At 36.4% G+C, this 24,405-nt stretch overlaps 1 protein-coding gene across 16 annotated transcripts in view; it reads right to left on the bottom strand.

The window, feature by feature from the left end:
- The window catches only part of ANKS1B (ankyrin repeat and sterile alpha motif domain containing 1B), a gene marked incomplete at both ends in the record, with an annotated part of 433,162 nt that overhangs the window by 95,670 nt on the left and 313,087 nt on the right, over positions 1 to 24,405 (bottom strand). The window lies entirely within an intron of this gene.

Genomic DNA, 24,405 nt, shown 5'->3' with positions numbered 1-24,405 from the left:
TGATGTGATATTGGTGGGAAACTGCTAAGTCCTGAAAGTTGGAGAATAGTAGACACCATGTGATTCTCCTAAGCAGGCAGTGGCTTAGGCTGAGCAGTGGTGATTCCACTAGGTTGTGTTCAGTAATTTCAGATAAGCAGGGCTAATTGTTAACTAGCCTTATGGGAAAAGACTACCATTATCATATTTGAATCCAAAAAATAGCTGACCAGTAAGGCAGTACAATAAGGAAGTCTCAATTCCTAGAATTTGGCTGGAACTGGATCTGGATTCCTATACTTGTATTTGTATCTATATGTACCTTAAAATCAGGTACCCTGGGGGCATTTCTCATTATTGTGGAAACCACTTTGTAGGCAGAAACAGTCATGGCTGCAGACTCTAGGCCTGGGTCACCTCCAGGTGAAAGTAACAGAAAGGTCTTATATAAATGAGAATTCAGAAATTGGAGGGTTAGATTATTTCTGGAAAATTATCATCTTAATATATAGAAAAAAAAGAGACAATTTTAAGTAAATAAACCAGTTATAACATCTATAAAGTTAATTACATCCCAGATTTCCCAGCCTCAACCCATGGGTAAGTATTACCACACTTCTCTGATGAACAAGTCAAAATAGACTTAGATTTTTAACAAAATGGCCCCTGTTATTTTTTCCTGCTGACAAAAAATGTTACACATATTTTCAGGGAAAATGAAATCTGTTGGAACACAGGGAGAAAATTTTTTTTCTACTTAAAATTCATTTTTAATAAACACTTAGATTCATACTGGAAATTTTTAGTCATAGAATATTACTGTCCTTTAGCAATAAAGTTTAATTATGAAAATAAGTTGAAGCAGCTTCTTTTTAGTAAAATTTAAAAATATTCTATCCTAATTGTTCAAATAACTTCTCCAAAACTCTGTGCTATTTTTTTTTTTTTAATTTCAACAGAGCTGGAACAATCTATGTTAAAGTAACTTGAGTCTTTGGTAGAGATAAGTATTTGCTAATTTGAACTGCTTTGCTGATATCCATACCATTACTGGTTGATACTCTATCAAGGGATCTAGAAAGTCAAAGCAAGATAAAATTCTTGTTCTTAAGTAGGGAAGTGATCTTTAATAAAAACTAAGATAAAATGATCTCAAATACTTAACAGGACTGCTTTTACAATCCTTTCTCAGAGCCAAATACATTGATTATGAATTTCCCAAATAGGGACTGAGCAGATTGACTCCATAATATAGTTATAGGTTATTATAAGTACACAGAAAACATAATAAAATTCAGATATTGAGGTAAAATAATTGTTTTGGTATGTTTACTGAATAAGCAAAATCATATTATGAAACCAGTAGATAAAAAACATATTAGAAATTTTTACAAGTAAATTATACTTGCCAAAATGAGATACCAAAAGACCCTTTAGCTGGCTAAGAGTGAATATACAACAGGTGAGGAAGGACACAGGGGAGGGGGAGAGCTGCAAACCAGAGTCACAGAATTCTGTTACTGGAGTTATGGGCTATGCACGATCCTTAAAGAAAGTTAAGTACGCAATAAAGACTATGCACTTGGTAAAATATATGTACATAATTCTCAGGATATATAGCTTGACAGAGACTGTAACACTTCCAACAGTGCTGTAACAAATCAGGACAAAAGGAATACACCAACTGAAGACAGATGAAGCTGTGTTGGCTTGGGTAAGAAGCAGGGACTTAAGTTTAAAGTGGAGAAGAGAAAGGAAATTGTCATCTTTTGAACACAGAAAACTAACAGAATACTGTTTTAAGCAGGGAAGTCTCGTGAGGAATTTACTGCTAGTCCTGCAAGCTGGCTTTGTGTTCAGCTCTGGGTCAGCACTCAGAGGATGGGAGCTTGCTGTATAGGACTAACACCTCTGATAGCTTCAGTATCCTAGAGGAGAAAACTTAAGAACTAGAAAGACATCTCGCTATTACACTAAAACCAGACTTGTTTTTATACATTTCTTTTAGTTCTAATCTCAGAAGTTCAAGTACCTGTGTTACAGTTGTCCGGTGTTGGACAGAAGTCCAAAAGAAGCTGATAAATTTGGGCTATACAATCTCTTTGGAAATAGCAAGTCCAAATAAAGTTGAGTGGACATGCAGTCGATGTGGGACCCCTACCCAAAGAGATAACTGGGGCTGTCAACTGAAACCGCTGGAGTCCCTGTGGGGGCTGGTGCTGCGATGTGCTGGGGTTTTGGAAGGAATTTTCACTGGCAGACACAGATTATGCTCTTGTTTATCCAAGACAATCTCATGGGTCTATAGAAAAAAATAAACATCAATCAAAGAAAAGATTTAATATCTGAAGATCACCCGCACAGGCAAATAGAGATGTCTGGTTCATACAGGCTCACACAACATCTGGTTCTTGCTCGCTGAGAACTTGCTACTGCCTGAGTGCCAAAGGGATGGAGTAACTGCCTTAACCTGCCTTTGAATAAGGGGTCAAGAAATGAGCTGGGCAATTACTGGTAGTGGTTATAAACATGGAGCACTTGTAAAGACAGTTTCTGTGAGGGCAGAAGACAGCGCAAGGGAGTTCCTGAGACAGTACAGGTTTGAGGCTTTTTGATTTTATTTCACTAAAAGGACTCCAGGAGTGAGGAGGCATTACAAGCCAAATTGATGCAAAAAAAGATTTTTAAAAAGTTTCTAAAAGACCATATAGAATATAGTTGGAAGTGTCTTTAATTTTTCATGTGAAATATCCATATGAGTATGAAGTACAATCCAGTTTCTGGTAGGTTAATGATTCTTGAAATCTTTAAAAGAAACCAATTTAGGAAAAGTACATAGATCCATTTTATTCTTGTGACCACAATGACTATTTTACCTTTGACTAATTAGAAAAGAAAATAAAGAGATAAACGAACAGATATAATCTAACGTGACCAGAAAGCAAAACAATGAAAAAGTGAAAATCTGCTGTTAATCCTAAGAAATGTATAAAGTGGAATATTACCTCAGAACTGTAGAACAGAGTATTTGCTTCCTAGTAGCCATCTAAGTAAAGAGGGACCCATGAAGCAAAGGTATGTGAATGTTAGCGTGCATGTTTTTATCCGGAGAAGGGAAGCAATAACAGAGTCTTGAAGTAAGGAAACACCTGCCTCAGCTGATTGGCAGGCTTCATGTAGAAAAAGTGTAAAATAACAGAAGTTATTTTGTTTCATTATTTTCCCCATAAATATACTAGTTTTAAAACTCGCAAGTCACAGAGGAAGGAGTAAGGGGTCCACAGAGAACTGAGAAAAAGCTAGTTGGGAAAATTAATTTTGAGCTGGACAGTATAGTTAGTCCGAAAATACCACGAGATGATCAGGTTTGAAGAGAAAGGAAACTTTCCTTGACTTTAGAAATGTATATGTATGCGTGCAGGGTGTATATCAACACTAAGTACGTGGCTTCAGATGTATTTTTGATGGCACTGTAAGGTGCACGTGCATGTTAAAAAATCTAAATACTGAGTATTGGTAATTGTGTCAAAGGCTGTGCTGCAAATAATTACTGTATTGTAACAGTGGCCATAATATATTGGCACTATTCAAATACTAGATACCAACATCTATTTGTGAGACTGTACGGTGAAATATTTGTCGATATATTATTAACAGATTGATAGATGGATAATAAAGTAGAGTGATCAGAAAAAAATCAGAAGAGAATCAAAAGATAAACAGTATAATTACTAGGTAGCCTATCTGGATATCCTAATTTATTGACAGATGTAGTTTCTTCATAATTAACATATTCCATTAAAAATACTGAATTTTCATTTGGAAAATCTAGTCAAAACATTTCTTCCTGGAATGGTGTGTTTTGAATAAGTAAAAGAAAATGAAATATTCCATTTGAATACAGGTCCTTCCCCCGCCCCGCCTTTTTTTCCCCCAAGTGAAAAAAACAGTGACTCTATTTCCAAATCAGTGACTTTCTCACTGGATCTATAATTAAGACTTCTGTCTTTTGCAGAAGGGTAGAGCCCCTCAAGGTCTGTCTTTCACTACAGCATGAGATTCCTGAACCATGAGATTCAAGTACCATGATGAATCAGAGGAGTCACTAGACTATGGACTATTATGAAAACTGTCTATGAAGACTGATCCCACATGAAAATGAATGCAGTAGGCTTTTAAACTACTATTTTGTTTTCAGTCAATATTCAGAACAAACATCTGGGCATGTCCAAATTAAACTGTTTTAGAATATTTTCGCTATTAAATATTTTGTGATTTAATTTTCTTGCCATGAATCAGAGTTAAAAAAAATCTAAAGTTATAGAATATTCACTAGATGAAAAATCTTTTGTTTTTATAATTAGAAAAAAATCTATTCAAATTTTAGGAAGTAATCAAAGACAAAACTTACATTGTAAAAATAAAAACCACATTAATGATTCAGAAAATTCCTCTCTTTTAGGGCCAGAAGGTATTGCTACATAATAAATGCAAAGCAAAGCTATAATAAATTGATCCTATGTTTATACTTTATACTGCTGCAAAAGATAGAAATGTGTTCTTTTTCTATATTAAGTCACTGGAATGCCATACCATAAGACAATTGATGGCAAAGGGGATGACCTAAGGAACCTGCCTCCAATCACGGGAATGCTTGTTTGCAAGAAGGGTGATAATATACACACTCCTCCTGGGCCCATCAGAACAATATCAGCTCTTGCTGTTCTGTGGCTACACCTGACTGACATGAGTAAACCAGGGGAGAGAATTTCAGGACTCTCTCAGCGGTTGCCCCTCTTAACATCACTCTTAATTTTCCCCTTAAACTTCCCTTTTCCTTGTTTGTAAGGTTCCCTTTAGGCTCAGTTGTTATTTTTCATTCACTCTGGAGAAGCACAACCCAAATACTGCACAGGGTGGCTACACAGTGCTCGGCAGTGATTAAAGATCAGAGAATTGTCTGGGGACATGGCGTTTAAAAGGATGCACTGTGGCCGAGGAGGCTGGGTAGACTGTAGCTGAAGTGGGACATTTGGGAAACAAGAGCTTTGTGAGATTTATAGAGTTAAGCAATTGCCATCCGGAGGAAAATGACATAACAGGAACTGTCTACAAATAATTAAAGGCATGTCATAAAGTAGGCCATTTTTTGGATTAATCAAAGAAGACCGAGAAACTAACTTAACATGTAGAAGGGAAAATTTAGGTTACACATTAGGAAAGACTATAATATCTGAACAAATAAGAGTTCATATGCAGAACAGCCTGTGCTATCACTAGCTTAAAGTGAAAAACTGTTTAAGTCTTTTATTTCTTGGGGTGATTTAGAAATAATTCAATAAACCCCGTGCTATTATAAGAGAAAGTATCAGGTGACCCCTAGAGGTCATCTCAAGCCCCAGCAACTCTGTAGCTACAATAACCTATCACTTTAGTTAAAAGGCAACACAAATGAGACTGATTTACACTTTTGTATTGCATACAATTATACTGTATTTTAACCACCCTCTAGGTACTTTAGCCATTTACCACTGTGTATGCACGCCATTCATCTTCATAAATGTTTTGCTTCAAATACCGTTACATTAAGGACATTACTATAACCTTATAATATAAACACAAAATGGTGACTTATGGGTGTGAATGATTGAAAAGGAGGCAGAAAAGCCAGATTATGAAAGAATACATTTGGTTTTGTAAATACCAACTTTTGCAAGGCTGTACAAATTAAATAAAAATTGCTATAACATTAAACTGTGCATAGAAGCGACTATGTAGTTTCCAATCTTGTAATATGCATAGGGGTGAGACAGTCATCCCCAGCATGCTGCAAAGCCCCATCCCTGGCAACTGGCATGGGATACTGCATATTTTCATCCTTTAAAAAAATATTTCTAAGAAATGACATTTTTCCATCTTCCATTTCATATTCTTTTCTTTGGAAAACCTACAAATTTCTTTCTCATTTCTAATGAGCTTTTGTGGACAATGAGAATATACTTTTTTCTTCTCAGGTGCTGTCTGTTCCTCACAAATATGTATTAGTCAGTGACAATTTTAGCAATCACATTTTTGTCAAGGTAGAATCTTGCAGATGCTTCAACTCATTATTTTTAAATAGCATTCATAATTACCTATCCAAATTATTTCTTGAATTCAGCACAGTACTAACTACAAAGGCCAGAAGGACTGTTAATTAGCTGTTAATGAAATCTGAAGTTCTGATAGTCCTTATGAATATGGCTCCAGCATTACACCAGCACTCCACGGTGTGCATGGCAGTAGGAATGCCAAAAGGGTCTCAAAGACAAAGACGTGCCAGGAGATGAAGGTGTGACATAATTCTCTACCTGTCCATTTGTGATGGGGTGAATGGATGTATCGGAGGGTAGAGTTTTTAGGAAATCGATTTGACTGCCTGGAAGGAGACATAAACAAGGCAGTCAGGCCAATTCAGATTTCTGCTATTAAAATTCTGCCAGATGATAAAGATTCCTCCCAACAATGAGAAAGAAAACAGACAGGAGTTTAGCTGTCTGTATGACTTTGCTTGATTCACCTGTTTTGTGCCAGTTTTGAATGGTATCAGTATCTATATTAATGACACAAGTACACAACAAACTGCAAACTCCAAGTATAAGGACAGGAAAATGGATAATAACTCTTTGGTAATCCATCTTTCTGGACAGTTTAGTCAGAAAGACTATTGGTCCAACAGCCTGAAGTCTACCCACACCTTTGGGGTGCAATACAGCCTCGCCTACAGCAGTGAAAGGGGTTTGAGTTCCTTTTTGTACAAGTTTTTCTCAGTCATTCTGTTGCTTTTATGTTGTTTCAGGCAGATGGGGCAAAATAGCAGCAAGCTTGAGCCTGTTCCTGAATGGACACTGCTTTTTTTTGTACTCAGCAGACCCTGGGCATGCCAGAAAGAAACCCTGGTTGATTTTTTTTCCTTCAGTAGTGCATAATTTTCATCGTTATTTTTCATTAGAATATGGGAAGATTCACTTGTTACAATTTTCATCTTCACCTACGAATCTATAATAGCAATGGCAGGTGGTGATAATGAAACAAGAGCTTTCAGTGTGTCAGAAAAGGTAGCTCTGGGATAATCAACATTTTGAAGTTGTTTTCCAATCTGGAGCATGAAATCAAGCTGTTTCTGTTTACCATTGATACAGGCAGTTTTGTTGTTGATAAATAAATATAATGTGTATAACCTTTTGCAGTATTTAAATAATGGATATATCAACTGGTATTTACTCAAGTAGAGCACTGTGTCTTATCAAATAAATGACATCTTTTAGAGGCCAAATCACTAGAGTCAATTATATCATGAAATCAATTTTAACAATATATTTACTTCTGCTAAAATAACTTAACAAAAGACAATCTTAAATAAAAATGTCTTAATGACATTTGTATTACTTTCAAATTTGGAACTCATTTTTTCTCTTTCTTTTTCAATACCTTGCCTTTTTGCCAGATGCACACCGCTACAGATCTCAGGAAATAAAGAATAACGGAATTACAAAACAGAATAAAATTACTCTTTACGAATCTGGAGTGTAGTATACTGATTAAAGCAAGCAGGCCATTCTACTGGAGCTAACCTACCACAACTATAAAATTATTCAAAAGCAAAACACTTTTCTTAAGTCTGAGCCTAGTGAGGAACAGAGCCTTCCTGGATAAAAATAGAGGGGAAAATATGCTAATAGCTCAATAAAGATGCTCAATCTGTTTTTGGCAAACAATTAAGGTGAAGAAAACTTGTTCCTGCAAAACTACTTATTTTCTTTTTAGCTCTTCTTTAGAAATGACTGCTCTCTTGGGATTTATGTCGAAATTAATTCCTGCTTAACTATTTTTGTATACCATTTTATAAAAACACAAAATGTTGCATTATCTATATATATATGTATTTTTTTTGGCTATCTGCTGTTGCGTAATCAACAATGGATAAACCAACATCTCTAGATTTTTTCTCCCCTATGTTTGTATCAGCTGAAATAGTGAGTAGTGAAATTAAATATCATATATATTACTGGGCAAAAACTTAGGTTAACTTCTGCTACCAATATGTTCAGACTTAAGTACAATATCTGGTTCCAGTATTACAGTTCTCACAAGAAAAACTAACTTTTGCTGATATTTTAGAAATACAAAATAAAGTACATTTCCTTACCTCTTTTATCAGAATGGAAGCCCAGTAATCTTTCAAACCTGAAAAACTGATTTGCTGCTCCACATTTTTCATATTGCAGGACAAAAATTATGTTCATTTTCCACTTTTCCTTGTATTCTTTGTTATCTGCATTACAGTACTGTCTAGTGGCAGACTTCACACATTTCTCTAGCTAGCCCTATTGCCAAACGTGCAAAAAAACCCCAATCTGTGATCAAATAAAGTAGCATTGTGTATTACAGTGACGCTACAAGTATATTTACAGTTATGTGCTAATGTGATGTATTGGGTAAAAAAAGAAATAAAGAAAAGTATGAGAGCATCAGGACAAGATTCTGTCCTAATGAAAAATGTGTGGTCGGCAAGTGGTACTTTAAATTAGGTCTTAAGCAATGACAGCAGCAGCAAATGCTAATAACATTGCCTGGCTCTAAGATCTGAGCAGAGAGTTGCCAAGAGCAAGAATTGGCTGGGGCCAAGGTGGTCTTCATGAAGCAGAAGATTGCCTTTCCAGGAAGAAGATAATTCAGTTAGAGGGAGAAACTAGATGATTCGTTTTCATTGAGATACTTTGGTTTATCAGATTTGGATAAAGTAAGGCAGTCACAAGAAATATTTACTGTTCTTATTCTACAGGCAAGACTGCTGAGGGAAAAAGAAGATGGTTCAGAACAGTTAACTAATTGCTGTTATGGTTCTCCAATGAAGGCCAGTTTTGAGATGAGAAAGGAAGAAAATCTCCCATTGAGAATGAACTTCCAGTAAGAAGTTTCCCTGAAAAAATTCCTGATCCTGATGGATGGAAAGACTGGAACAGTACAATAGCTGAAATACTATTGTAAGACATTTTGGGTATGTTAAATGACAAGGAACTCCCTTGCACATCTAAATGAGTGTTGACTGAGCATCATTTTCTTACAGTCCAGTTAGCTGTTCAACACTTTTGCCCGTCTGTGCTGAAAAAGTCACTTGGCTTGTATGTGTCTGAACATGGCTGGTCCTGCAAATGGTGACTCGATCTGAGGCCACAGTCATGGATTTCTTAGAGCTATGAAACATAGACTCAACGACACAAAACCCCCACTAAAACCACGTGTGTCAAAGTAGTTAGAAAACAGCTAATGCCACCTTGATACACAACAGACTTTTTCAATATCCTTGCCTCAGTTATTCAGGGATCTTTTCATGGAAGAGGGTGCTAAGACTGTCCAAGCTGACAGCTTACACCCTTCTGCAGTATAAGTAAGCAGATTTCATGCTTCAGAATGAAACTTTTCTGGTTTTAATATTAAATTTCTCCCCCTTGGGTCCCCCCTCTTACGGAGCAACCGTCTCTCGCTGCACTCTGACAAAATCAAGAAACTGAGAAATGTATCACACATTTTCTGGGTAAAATTTACCTTCCTGAAAGGCCTCTAAAAATTTCTGAAAATCCACACATATTCAGAACTGACCATACAGGATGAGAATGTTGAAATGTTTTATATTTTTAGATATTATTGCAGGTTACAGTCGGCTGGAGTTGTAGTTACACTGCTTTTAGATTTATCACTTGGATTGTGGAGTTGTCAGATCTTAATAATTGCAGTCCTCTTTATTGTGATGGATCTCCTGCACGGAAAACCCATAACACTGCACAAAATGCTTCTGGTGGTTTAATGAATGATACTCTTCCTTGTGAGTAAATAACAAATTAGGATACAAACCACAGGCCATATTAAATAAACATTACACCTAATTACTTGCAGTTGTAAGGGGAAAAATACTTTTTAAAAGTTTCCCAGAAAACTCATAAATTTTGCTGACTGACTCTTTTTTTTGGATAATTTGTTTCACTTTATTTAATAAATTACATAAAGTGTGTAATTCTCATACTTTTTTCATTTGATACATCACTAACTCTTTGATACATTTTTTTTTCTGTTTCTTCATCTTCTTTTTCTGCCTATTCTTCACATTCATTTTCTACATCTTGTATTCTCTGATCTGCAGTTACAACTTTTTTTAAAAAGCTATTTTAATTAAAAAATATCAATTTGCTGTAATGTTTAAATACATATGAAGTGAGTATATTCCAGATACTTGAAAGAAACACTTGATCTTAATTACAAGTCAGAATTTATGAACCTTCCTAATGAGATATCAAGGAGTCTGGTGAAAATGTACTGTTTTATTCCTTCTGCTAATTTATCAGAATTTTAATTATTACATTTTTTCTAGAAGCATTTCAGTAAAAGAATACGGACACTCATAGGCAGTTATGCTATCACGTTAATCAAAGGGTTTGAGATTCAATTTTGGTACTGATAAAATACAAAAATACTGCTAGAAAGATCAGAGCATCTAAATAAAAAAGGATAGAGAAAAATCAGCAGTACTTAGACCCTACTTTACAGTTTTTTGATGAGTAAGCACTGAAAGAAACAGGACTGATTCTGTGTGTGGTTGCAGGACAGAAGCTTAAGGTGGTGAAAAAGTACCAGCAGTAAAGGCAAACTGAATACGTATGAAATATTGCTGGGAATTCTGTATGGTCCGAAATGAGTTTTTAATACATCTTCCAAACTATTAACAGGTTTAACCTCTTGGGGAATTTTCATTAGTTGTACAAAAAAATGCCATCAGCCAGCTTCTATTTTCCAGTCAGGGATTCCTCAAGAAACTCTGTGTAGCTGCTGGCTTTGATCTTGGTCCCATTATTTCAGTCTCATGCTTCCTCTCAAAGGGGCTGATAATATCCACTTTACGATAAAAATAATTTAACTGCCAAACGAGAACTCCCCTGATAAATATAGAGTTACTGGAAGTTATTAAAAACATGACAGAATACAGTAAAAATTACAACAAAACACAGCTTTTTAACGTCTGAAATAAGCAAGACAAATTGTACTACAAAATAAAGGATTAAAAAGGGGGTGTGGGACAAAAGAGCAATCATAGTAAATATGAGCAAGGGTTACAGGAACATCACCTTTGGAACAGTATCTCAAGATTCTCTTTGCCCAGGGTAAACTCTGGCTGCACGAAGGGCAAAGCAGAAAATGTATGTCATTGAGAAATGGGGTGTTCTTAGCATTCTGACAAAGAAGGCGAGGAAGAGAATTGGCACAAATTAGCTAGCTCAGATGATAATAATAATGAAGTTTAACAGGCTAGTCTGAAAGTGACAGTTATTTTTGACATGTAGTGGACAGTTGAGGAAAAGCAAATGAGGAAGGAAGTGCAGACCCAGCAATCTGCTACTTTGTGGTGCTTAATTAGTACCCCCAGCTTATTTCCTGCCAGAACAGGGAGGAATCATGCTGCTGCTTATGGCAGAGGCTGTTGTTTGACAACACCAAATGGGGCAGCCGCTTTTGACAGGCCTTGTGACTTCTTTCTGAGAAGTTTTTATACTTCTGCTAGAAACTCTGCATAATCTGAGTAAGTCACTTCGCTCCCTATGCTTGCTACAGGAGGGAAGGTATCCACCTGTCCATCATATTCAAGAGAACACTTGGGATTTTCCCCAAACTGAAGATGACACAGAAAGACAAAGTGCTGGAAGTTGTTACCAAAAAAGTCTCTAGATTTTGTCCTGTGAAGGGATTACAACAGAAAGCATCTGGGTTTTGCAGGACAAGCCTTCACTGAAAACTTAATTCCTTTCTTGAGAGAATTATTAAGGTACTAGAACAACAACTCTAGCTTCAGTGTATTTAGCAAAATGTTTCTATTTGAATGATGAATTTCTATGAGCCAATTGCTGCTTTCAGTTACCCAGGTACCTTCCCACTGACTCTCTCAAACACTGGAACTCTAAGCAGGATATAAATTAGCTTCGAAAACATGCAGTGCCACCAGGCTAATTTGTTCCAGGGTATTTATATAGTGTCTTTTAATAAGTAAATGATTTGGGGTCAGACACTGGTACATAGAAGGAAAACTCAACTCACCATAACCAAGAAAGGCGGAAGGTAACTTTGAAAGGTTTCTCAAAATATATTAAAAAATATAGGTCAAGAAAGTAGTATTTTTAACTTCATGGAAAAATCTTATTTGGCAACTAGCTATCATATTATTCTCAAATTGCTGTTCCTTGTAATATTTGCAATTATATGTGAGTATTATGCAACATGTTTATGTATATTATATTCTTGTAATTTCTACATGAACATTTGAAGGTTTGACTATCAGTAAGTTACACACAATTTCAAGCAAACTGTAATGTGCAATAACAACTACTCTAGTTATATGGCAAAATATTTGCCACGTTGAATTGGTACTGCATGATAATTACCAGAAATTAATAGAACTCATTTAAAATGTTATTCTTTCGCTATAAATCACTCTGAGAATGGCTACAGCACATTTCTAATCAGCATACTTCATCTTGTGAAAAGTCTGTTCAATGTATTACTTGGCCTGAGGCATTAAGGCAGGTGTACCTCATAGACTCACGCCCAAATGCTAGGTGAGGTATTTGGATCTAAGCAGGGACCATGTTCAGGTCTGTTACAGAACGAAAACTTCCCACATTCAACACGACTAACCCCACAAATTTAAGAGATTTGCCTTTGCCAGTGACCTTTAGCCAAGCCCTGGATATGTCAGAATAAATTATTAAAGGCCAAATGCTCCTATCTGAATAGATAACTCACTTTTTTTTTTTCCTCATTTCAGTAATGTATAGATTTAATATCAAATTTACTGTGATTATTCCATCAGTGTGTGTAATTCAAAATGCTTTCATGGCAGTAAAGAAATCTGGGGAAAATATCTTGACTCTTCCAGTCTCTATCCATGGGCAAACAAAGTAATATCATACTTTCAGCAGAAGTTACTCTTATTTAAATTGTGATCGTGCGTGTTTTTTGTCCTCTGCCAATAAGCATTGGTCTGCCTTTTCATCAGTGAAGTTCAGACGGTCTGCTGGACTTTATTCCTTTTGGGTGACAGTAAAAAGCAGAAGTAATTCCTAAATCCAAATATCTCTACCAACAATGAGCTGCTATTCGGGGTAAGATTTGTAACTTTCAGATTGTATTCCTTCACTTCCCTTTTTCTTCATTTGATGGACTTAAATACTCAGGTGAACTGCTATTCGTAACACTCAAACCTTAAAAGCCAACTTGGAACTTCTTTTAAGTTCTCTGTGCAAACATAAGTAGACTTGCTACATAATTTTTCTTTTATTTCACTATATTTTTTTTTGCACACAGATTTTAGAGCTATAGGTTTTAATGAAATAAAATTCAAGTTCTAGAAAAGAAGACCTGTTCAGAAGAAATACTAATTTAGCCAGTGACCATAAATACCTTAAAAATCAAGCTAAAAAACTCAATGCATCTAGTGGTACAAATTGACAAGTTATGTGAAATGCAAATGTAAAGGAGGCTAGAAGTTATTTCTGATGTGTCCACTAACATGCCACAATGACTGTATTTTGGAAACTACTATGTGTAAAGTACTACTATTTAATCCTTCATTGAATATAGTAATCAATGATAACCTACATATAATCAGAAACATCTGTCATTTATGCTTCCAAATGCATAGGGAGAAACTGATGCTCTTTACAACCCAAATACATCCCATAAAAGGGAAGCAGACAAAACACCAGGATTCATGCTAAGTATTAAACATACCAAGTAAACCACATGATTTCCTACAGCATTATCACTTCCTCTCCACACTCCATTTAGTAATAACTTTTTCTTATTATTTGTCTTACAGTCCCAGTGTCAGCAGGGGTGCAAAATGTCTCTCTGGGTTTATGCCTCTGAATGTGGTGACCCAAAACAAGCCAGCAGGACCCACAAGTACGTCAGAAATTGCTTAACGCTTTGCAGAACTGAAATCATCAAAGAGTTCCCAGGCAAATACTCCAACAGTGTGAAGTATGGGTGATCATCCCTACAGAGTACATCTGCGCTGCCAACAGTGGTACCTGACATACTTAGTTGAAATAAATCCGTTTTTGATCATTTACGTTTTGTTGTAGCTATGTTCTGAATTTCTGCCACATTCTCTCTCTTTACTATAGGAGATGTTTATTCTTACATAACTGTCAAAGGAAACCAGCAATATTTTGTGGGAAAACACTGATTTCAATGCCTAAGGGATCCACCTCCCATCAGACTAGAACACAAGGTCCATTTGTCCACAGTCAATGTCTCTGGAGAAGCCAGTGGCCCTGAACTCCTCCCTTTTGGACTAAATCCTAATCAGCTTAGTTTAATTGATTTACTGCTTTTAAAAGGATGGTCAATGAGTTCTAAGTCATTATGTTTTAATGACACTTGTTCATACCTGGATTGGACATCACAAGAGCAAGACTCCTCTAAAATAACTCGAGCAACGGCATTCTAAAAATGAGATCAATGGCTTTAGTTTGGTAACATTTTTTAACAAACATAAATCTCCAAGCTAATACTTGCTTTTACCTGAAACCATGCACATGCCGTTAAAAAAATAAGTTGACAGTTTCTCCCATGGCCCACTGATAATTACTTTCCTTGCCTTATCATGAAGAAGATTTAGCATCAACCTCATGCCCAGGTTTCTCAATTTAAAGATGAATACGCCTGAAGATGCCAAATGCTTAATCCCTATAGGTGAGGAGGTATCTGTATTTTCCAGCAGTAATTCTTCTGGGCAACTACATGGTGTTAATAGGTTCTCAAGAGAATCCTGTTTTCCTAGGTCAGGAGCCAGTGATCAACATTAAAATGTTATTTAGGGTCTAGTCCACAACAGCAGAAAGAGCAAAGTAAGGATTTTAAATTGGGAACCTGATAAGCTCTTCTGAGGCACATTTTATTACCCATATATTCTGAAAAATACTCTGCTCAAGTTTTCCTTGAACTTCAGGGTAGTACAGATAAATCATGAGGAGAACACAAATGTTGCTTCAGCTTTTTCAAAGAATGAAAGCATAAATGAGAAATTCTGTCACTGAGGGAGGAGAAAAAGAGGAAGGGATGAGTAACTGTGCAGTTCTGCCACATTCAGGGGAGGGGAGGACGGTCCTGAAGCAGGAAAACAATGACCTCAAAAATAATAAGTTATTAAAGCAGGCAGAAGAATTCTTCTTTCTTTGACTGTTAGTTCAGTTCATCATCAGATTTTTTTTCTAGTTAATATTGATTTTTAAGAGGAACGGTGGGTTTTATGGATTTAGAATAACAGTAATATTTCAGTGGGTCTTTTTCTAATTCCAAAAAGAGTTCCAGGGTGCATACTGGGCAGAATGTCACTGGAAAAGACTTCAATAGTTTCAGCTGTTAGCTCAAGGTCCAGGCAGGGCAGCCTTTCATAATAAAATACACACTACCATGCCTCCTTGCAGAAATTTCAGCAATAAGAGATGTCTTCAAAAAGAAACATTCAGCTGCTAGCGTGACATGAGTTTATTAAGAAACCAGACAGAGCACACTAACAGAGACTAACTTACAAAAAAATGGATATACAAAGAATAAACAGACCTTTTTTTTTTTTTTTCTCCAGAAAAGCTTTTCTGATTAAAAGTAAACAAACTTGCACTTGATAAAGCAGTCCAATTTCTTTAACAGCTATGTTTATTATCACCCTCACTTCTTGCTTGCAATAGAAAATTCAGCAGAAAGGGTGTGCTGGTTTCGGCTGTGATCGAGTTAATTTTCTTCACAGCAGCTCATGTGGGGCTGTGGTTTGGGTTTGTGCTGAAAATGGTGCTGATAAAACAGGGATGTTGTAGTTACTGCTGAGTAGCCTTACACAGCATCAAGGCCTTTTCAGCTCCTCATACTATCCCACCAGCGAGGAGGATGGAGTGCACAAGAAGTTGGGAGGGGGCACAGCCAGGACAGCTGACCTCAGCTGATCAAAGGGATATTCCACACCATATGATATCATCCTCAGCATATAAAACTGGGGGAAGATGAAGAAAGGGGGGATGTTTGGAGTGATGGCATTTGTCTTCTCAAGTAACTGTTGTGTATGATGGAGTCCGGCTCTTCTGGAGATGGCTTGAACATCTGGGAAGCAGTGAATTAATTCCTTGTTTTGCTTGTGTTTGTGGGTTTTGCTTTACTTTTTAAACTGTCTTTATTTCAACCCACGAGTTTTCTCACTGTTACTCTTCTGATTCTTTTCCTCATCCCACCGAGGGGGAGGAGTGAACGAGCGGCTGTGAGGTGCTTACTTGCCAGATGGGGTTAAACCACAACAAAGGGGTTCAAGCGTCATCTCCAGGGAGACTGATTCCATAATGAGCTGATGGGTTTCAGGAAGATATCATTACTTTTCCTTGCTGTTGCTATGGGTTTTGGTGATGCCCACATTGAATTATAAAAAAACCCACAACGATGATGCTTATTGATGAAAAGTTTTGTATTATTTGATTAACTACTGGAATAAAGAACTGTACTGTTAACAGATTTCTGCTAATCAGGTAGTATATCCAGTGTGAAGAAGGAGCAACTATTTTAAAGCGCACCGAAGTGAAACATTATTTTCTATTTGGATCATGATTCGAATTGACAGTATTATGTTAGTACTTTGGCTGACATTTTTCAATGGCCAGTTCCTCCAGATTTAAGAGAGGCTTTTGAAAGGGTTGTGGATATGCTTTTGCTGGCTGCTCCTGAGCAATTATACTGAATTATGAGGTTCTAACAAAAATTGAAAGTCCACTATGCACAAAATGTATATATTTGATTAGGTGAAACTTACAGAGGTTTTCTTTTTCTGAAAACTCAAAAGCAAGCCTTTCAGCAAATTGAGTCTTTTCTAACAAAATGCAGATCTTCTCTATACATTGAAGATTTTCATAAAACAAAGAGATCATTTTCATCTTATGTAAAATTGTGTCCTACATTGGTCTACTTCATCCTGGCTTAGGTTGTTATAACTATTTCAATTGTCTCTCCAAGTAGTCCTTGCCACTATTATTACAAGCTGCATTGCTCCACATCTGGTCTGCTCTGCTTAGAAAACTATGTGTACTCTTCCATTCTATGATCCCTTTCATTCTTCTCCCCATTTATTTAAATGTAGATACATTCAATACTTGGCAGTTGGTAATTCCTCATGACAAGGTTTTTGATGGTAGATCAGCTGTGTGCAGAAGTCCTGTGCTTCTGGACACCCAGGACACAAGTTCCTGGTATTTCATGGTATTGAGAAGAGGTACATCTCTAACTGTGTTTATTGTATGTCCTAGAACACTACAGCTAATGGAGCAAACACAGAAATCCTGTTTCCAAGGGTCAAGTTCCTTGTCAACGTTCTCAGGGCAAATTACCAAACACATTTCTCAGTGCATTAGCAGATTTCCATATGCACTGCATGAGAAGCTGGATCAGATTTTTACCAGGCAGTCACCACAGAACCATGATGTATGTTGAATATTTTGGGTCTGACCTGCAATACATCAAATGTTTATCTAAGACCAGGTAAGCCATCAAAGAGTCCAGCCAAGAACAGTATCTGCTTTCAGCTGCCCTCAGCCTGTTATCTATCCAGTGGGAGTTCCAACATCAGATAGCCCATGAGAAAGCCAAGTAACAATACCACAGAAAGACTTTAATCCAGTAGGTACAGAGTGCTTTAAAACAATTAGCTCGTCTGCCATTAGTGCTTGTTGAATGGGATTTGAAAAATTCTGTGCTAGCTCCATGTTTTGTAACTAACGACAATACAGAAGACAGATACATCCAAGATTCCAATACCCTTCAGTCCTCCAGCTGCTTGTTTGTCTGCACATTCAGAATATTACTAAAGTGAGAAAACAGAGCAGTAAAGTTGGCGATATTTTTTCCCCACTCCATATTTTAATCCATTACCAGTAGATCAAAATTTTCTATTATACTTCTCCCTCCTTTTCTGATTTGCTTGACTATTTCCTACCTTATAACTTCTTCTGATCCTCATTTTTCCACTTGGCAATGAAACACATTTGGAGATAAATATTAATGCTCTTGAACTTATCACGGCCATAGATTAAAACAAAAGAGAAAAAGTCCAAGAAATATACCAGTAGGAAATTAACATAAGGTCACAAATTTAGTGCCGTCCTGAGCTTTCAGAGATAATACGATTTTCTTATACATAAAATTAAATTAAACTTCACACTTGAGGTTAAATTATTCTAAGCTTTCTTTTAAAAACATATAAATGCTGTAAGATATTATTATAGCAAGGATTAGAAATGTTTTTCAACAAACATTCACTTGTAAATAATACATTTGTGCTAGGATATATACATCAGAATAAGTTAATAATTGCTACAGATATTACTACTTCACTTTGCTTTGGAGATGGGGTTATAAAAGAAGTTCAAGCAAAGAGATCTAGAGGCTTGGCTCTGTGCTGCATGGGTGGTCTTTCCCCTACTTCCATCACTGTCTTGTGAAAAGAAAGGCTGCTTCTGCAGTGTCAAATCAGAGTTAAGGGGCCAAAATTTCATACTCCAGGACTTCCTCTTAACAGCCTTGTGTACCCTTGATAGCCCTCCCCTCTGAATTCAAGCCTATCTTGAATGCCAGGCTACTGAAGGAAGATTGTGGTATTTCTGATATCTCAGCAATTTTTCTCTGCCAACTTGTGGACCTCTGTTGACCTTATTAACATTCTGGCCAGAATCCCTTTCCCTCTCACCCAGGAGAAGATAAGGTGAGTAGAACCTGAAAGTACATGAATATGTAACATCCATTCCTTCTTCAGGTGTCCTTTCCATAGACTGTCAGTCACGGCATATGTCAATCATTGTTGAACAGGTACTGAAATACTGTTCTGCCAAACTAAGCAGCTAACCTAGAAGCTGCATCTAATTAATACCGTTCAGTATAGTATGAATAGAGATCCTTCAAAAACAGGAATATATCAGAGACATACTAACTATATGGCCACTGCTGCTGCCATCAGTTTAATCCAAATTCTCAGAGAAGGAAGAAGTGATACTGCCCTATATCCCATTTCTATATCCTGACTAGTCCACCTATATAATGATTGAGAAATAACACCTTTCTGCAGTTGTCATAAAAATAGGAGATAAAACAATCATAATACAAATCTGTATTGCTTCAGAAATTTCTCATATCCATACTGTAAATGAACTGTTGATTAACCTGAAGTGTGTATTTATATTCTCCTTTATGAATAGGCAGTCTTAGAAATATAAATCGCAAATAAATTGAAAAGACTAATATGATAATCAGAGCCTGCCTTATGAAAAGGATTCTAGAGGAGGTTAACTTTTTGTAAAAGAGCAGCTGCCACCATAGCTAGCAAATTCCTCTAACCTCGCAGATGTCATGAGTCTTACAAAAGCTGTTGAAAAATAGATAAATGAAAAAAAAAAAAATAATCCACCATGTTTTCAAATGGATCCAGGCTATATCCCTGCCAAATTAAGTTCCCATGACAGAACTTCATCTTTTACTGGTAAGTACAAATTAACAAGACCTTTCATACATTTTTAAACTATATCATGTGCAAAAGCAAATTTATTGTCTGCAGGGATATAATGTGCTGCAGCTGCTCAGTAGTATTCTGACAGAAACAGAAATTTGTCTAGACCCTTTATATAAAGTAAATATGCAGAAACACATTGTACTGGCACTCAGATGGGATCAAGATGCTGGTCAGGGTCTAGTTTAAACATTTAGCTCCTACAATATCTTCCTGGAATTAATCATTCTACATCTCAAACAGAAAGGTTTTTCAAGGACCATTTAAATCCTATAATAAGAGAGTCTGGGTGATAAATTTTCTTGCCCTGTTTATGAACTGCATCTGGTATCACTGGCAGAACACTGCTGGATAAATGAAGAAACTTCGCCAGTCTCTTATCTTGTTCATAGAGAATCAATTAGTAATACTGTAAATTATAACTTAATCATGTGTTGTTTAAAAAGAAAGAGCATTTTTCCAATGTAATGTATTTTCCCCTCAGTTCAGAAGAATCTGATAATGGCAGCTTATCTTTGGCAGTTTTGGGTGGAAGAAAAGGTTAAATATATCTCATTGAACTAGATCTTTTTGAGCCTATTCACCCATATGTGTTGTTCCCTGCTGACTTGATCCTCTATGTCATTATCCTTGCCTACAAAAAGCAGGAAAATGTTTTAACACTCATCGGTCACTCTCGAGTTTTGTGCCATTTGCTAAATCCTTGTTCTCAGGATACTGAGGAACTTTAAAGGAAGAGCTGGAAAGGATTAATAGGAACTAACAGAGTAATTTTCTGATGGTGCATCCCATGATTATTATTGTGCAAAGGACACTCAAACAGTAGAAATGCAGTGAATCTTTCCAATTTTCTTTCCCCCTTTTTTAATTTTTAAATATATTTTTTTAATTTTATTAAGAGCATACTTCTAGAGCTATGTTGGCAGGTACTATCTTCAATGTAAGGACAGCCTGTCTTGGATGAGTTAAAATGAAGTTACTAGTCTTACTACTTTTGAATCCTTTGCCTCTGCTTGGGAAGATGTGTAGCAGTTATTGAAAGGCTATTGTTAAGGCTGTATTGTAGAGAAAATATACTAGACTGAAAACAACTCCTTTAAAATCTTACTCTTCTTCCTGGAAAATACACCACAGAAAGGGAATAAAAAATGTTTCTTTTTTTAGCACCAATCACAGCATAACATGAGGGGAAAAATCTAATATCAGTAGTTAATACCTTGCTACATCTCTAAAGGATGAGAAAGGGAATGAAGGAGAATTGTGTTGCTTTAACAAAACCCAGCTATGCCTCCAAGTCAGCAGCTGAACAATAGCAGAAAAGAAAACTTATATTAGAAGAGAAGAATGAGGGAGAAGAACTAGGAAAAATGCCAGAAATAATCAAGAAAAGGAAGACTGGATGGAAAAGATGTATTCAGGAACAGATGCTGGATAGGACACAGAAAAAGTGACCTCACTGAAGAACAGTGATTGACAATGCCTAAATGTCTTGGCCTATCTAACCCTGTCCTCAGGCCTACTGAGAACACAGAGCACTGAAAGCCTTTTCATTCTTCTGGGTGCATAGGACAGACAGACCCTCTTCACATTAAGAATCACAACGAGAACAGCTGTGGTCCTCCCTACAAATTGTTGTTGTCCACAGTTTTACAGATAAGCATTCATCCTGCACATTGACTGTTTCTGTTACTTTAGTTTTCCAGTCTACTATGTTGTTATACATCAAAGCTATAGTTTTATTACTCCAGAATTGTATTTAACTGAAAAATGCTATTAAGTTGCATATCTCCCTAATAACATATTTTACTAACAAAATCAAAGTATATACTGTAACGTGTAGTAATTTCATACACAACAGTAACCATTTGCAACCTGCAAAGCATAGTGTTTACTTGGTCATGACCCCAAAGTCCAAGAGGACACTTGAAGAAACAGCTTTGCAGCCTATTGAAAGCATTCTGAAAGACTCTCTATCTGGTCCCCATCCATCACCTCTGTGTAAGTATCTTTCTGATGTGCAAACATGGCAAACATCTACCATATGTAATGGCTATCACTCTGTAATTAGGATACAAGTAGCATCTTTCAGCATACAAATAGCAATAATTTTTGTAAAACAGGGAAACATGAATAAAGGTGGGTCTTTTAGAATAAGGTCTGAAATTATAGCACCATTAACATCTATATCAGGCAAGAGTTTCATTTTTCATTGTGTGGAGCAGGGTGAAATTTCAAAATGTCATGGTACAATGGACCTTTTCAGATATTTATTAATGTTAATGGATCAATCATACCTAATCAGCTGGAACTTGCAGTGTCTTTTGCCCAGTGGGAGAGGGCAAATATTAGCTATGTATGACTATATAATTTAGGGACTAAAACTTGCAATTCATCTTTTTTACTCCAAGTTTTATGGCTAGCACAGACATATTTTGACTTACCAGAGAATGTGCCCTCATTAAAACGCCTTCAGTGGTTGATTTACCAACACTGAAATGGCTGACTATAAGCTGATGCAGCTGGAAAAGAAGCAGGTTTCCAGACAGCAGAGGGTAAATACTTTTCACACTTAAGATACAAAAGGCATTCCTATTACAGCTCGAGCTACAGTTTCATCTAGGTTGCCAGGCCTATGTACTGTGTTCAGCCTCTGTGTTCTGAAATCTCAAAAAAATAGTCTTGTCCCACCAGCTGAAGCCATTTCAGAAAAAATATCCTGTAGAAGTAAAGCCTGGTCTCACCTCCTCTCTCTTCTTGATGCATGAAGCTTCTAGTGATCTTCTATGCTTCCTAAAGTCATCAGTCATCACACCTGCTAACCTATTTAGAGCAACCTATTCATACCAATTGCACTGTGAATCACCAATGTTCCCACCTGCTGTTTGACATCATGTTGAAATAATGTTTTGAAATCTGTTTTGAAATAATTTGAAAATACTGCTAGCTAGCGGGAAAAGACTTAAGGAATCAGTGAAATTTGATTGTAATGTTGGGAATTTTATTCAGTAGGTATCTCAATATGCACCACAGAAAAATCCCTTAATGTGTCAATGTCTGTCCAGAATATTCTGTAATTGTTCTTAAAGGCACCCTTCAACAAATACAAGTTTCCTAACATCGTAATATCTAAGAGAGGAGGAGAAATGCCTGCAAAAGTTGACACTTGGTAAAATTAGTTCATTAAAAAAAGTAATGATGCTGGCTATCCCCTCAATAAACTGTTGCTGATTTTCAGTGTGAGTTTATGTACATGTGAAAATGTTTTTTATAATATGAAACTTGATCTGTCCTTAATAATGGAAAAAGTAATGTCCCATACTAGGATTTTATTATCAGCTATCACTTTATCAATAGCTTCAAAAATATGTAAACAGGCTTTTTGGTTGTCAAATTATAAGTAGAAAGTGAAAAAAACTACCCTTACATAGTTAAAATATCTTTAAATGTATTCTGCCAGATACAATACAAATGCAAAAAAAATGATCCAGCTATCTAGGTATAAAGTCAGTGACTAGCTTAGAGAAAAAAAATAGAGTAAAAAATAGTCTTCTCTCAGGGGTGTAAATAGCAACTAATTATATAGTAATTTTGAGATTTTTCCCCTTTTGATCCTATTCATTATTCATTGTCCTATGAATTTTTCTTTCTAATTTTCCCTATAGTAATTATTATTCAGTGTATGATTATATTTTATTTTTTCTTTATGTTCACACTTAGCTTGTCTCTTTTAACTGCTTCCAACTGTCTGTATTTTTTCAAACCTTTTTTGGTCATTTTGCTCATTCTTTCAAGCTCACATTCCCCCAGCAGATAAGCACATCATTTCCCATTGCAAACTTCCCCACAGCCTTGCCAGCACTCTTCAAACCATTTTTGGAAACATCAGCTCCACAGACATGCGAATAATTTTGCCTTTGAGTACACATAGTCTTTAACCAATAACACTGACAATTTGGGACAAATATAGAAGCTAGAATGGCAGCCATGAAATACATTTCACATAGTCCACACCAGAGTCATCAAATAGCAGTATTAGCAACTCAGTATTAACAGATTGTGTCAACTTTGAAGAATTTCAGATTCAAAAAGAAAGAACAGGCTCTGTATGATGCTTCTAATTCCTCAGCTTATCTAGCTGCAAGAAAATGTGAATGGGTATGGATGACCTGAAAGGAATTCACTCTTCCTTGCTGCTCAAAAAAGCAATATCCTCATCAGTGTATACAGAATATCACCGTACATTACCATACCACACAACTAACAACACTGAGATATTAAAATGATGGAATACTAAACTGTACCAGAATTATTAGGCATTGATATTACTGTAGCATCACATTCACTACAACATGAATCTTGTTCTCGGTTCTGTACAGTATTCCCAAATTCAGCACTGTTGATCTGCTTTTGCTCCCTTGACCTCTTAATACAATTTTCCCTGAAAGCTGTGGAGACACTACCTGTGTAGTTACCTTACAGAGGGGATGGAAAATGACTGAAACATATTCCCCACAGCCTGCAGTGTTCCCCCCTCTCCCTCACAAATTCTGAAACAGATAATAACTGTGAGCTGATGTTGTAATGACCCAGAAGAGAGTGAGTGAAAAGCAGGAGCCCATATCCTAGGAAAGGAGTCTGGGAGGAGAGTGATATGACAGCATACAAACATCACTAACTTCTGCCTTCACCATAGGGTAACATTTCCCCATGACCTTAGTTCTCCGACTGGTTGGCTATAGCCCCTGAAACTGTGGATACTCTGTTCAAAGATTTAATAGAACTGTGATAACTCAAGGCTGCCATGA

The sequence above is a fragment of the Streptopelia decaocto genome (assembly GCF_964273445.1).
Source record: "Streptopelia decaocto genome assembly, chromosome: 1".
Classification (NCBI taxonomy): Eukaryota; Metazoa; Chordata; class Aves; order Columbiformes; family Columbidae; genus Streptopelia; species Streptopelia decaocto.
This window is presented reverse-complemented; position numbering and strand designations above follow the sequence as displayed.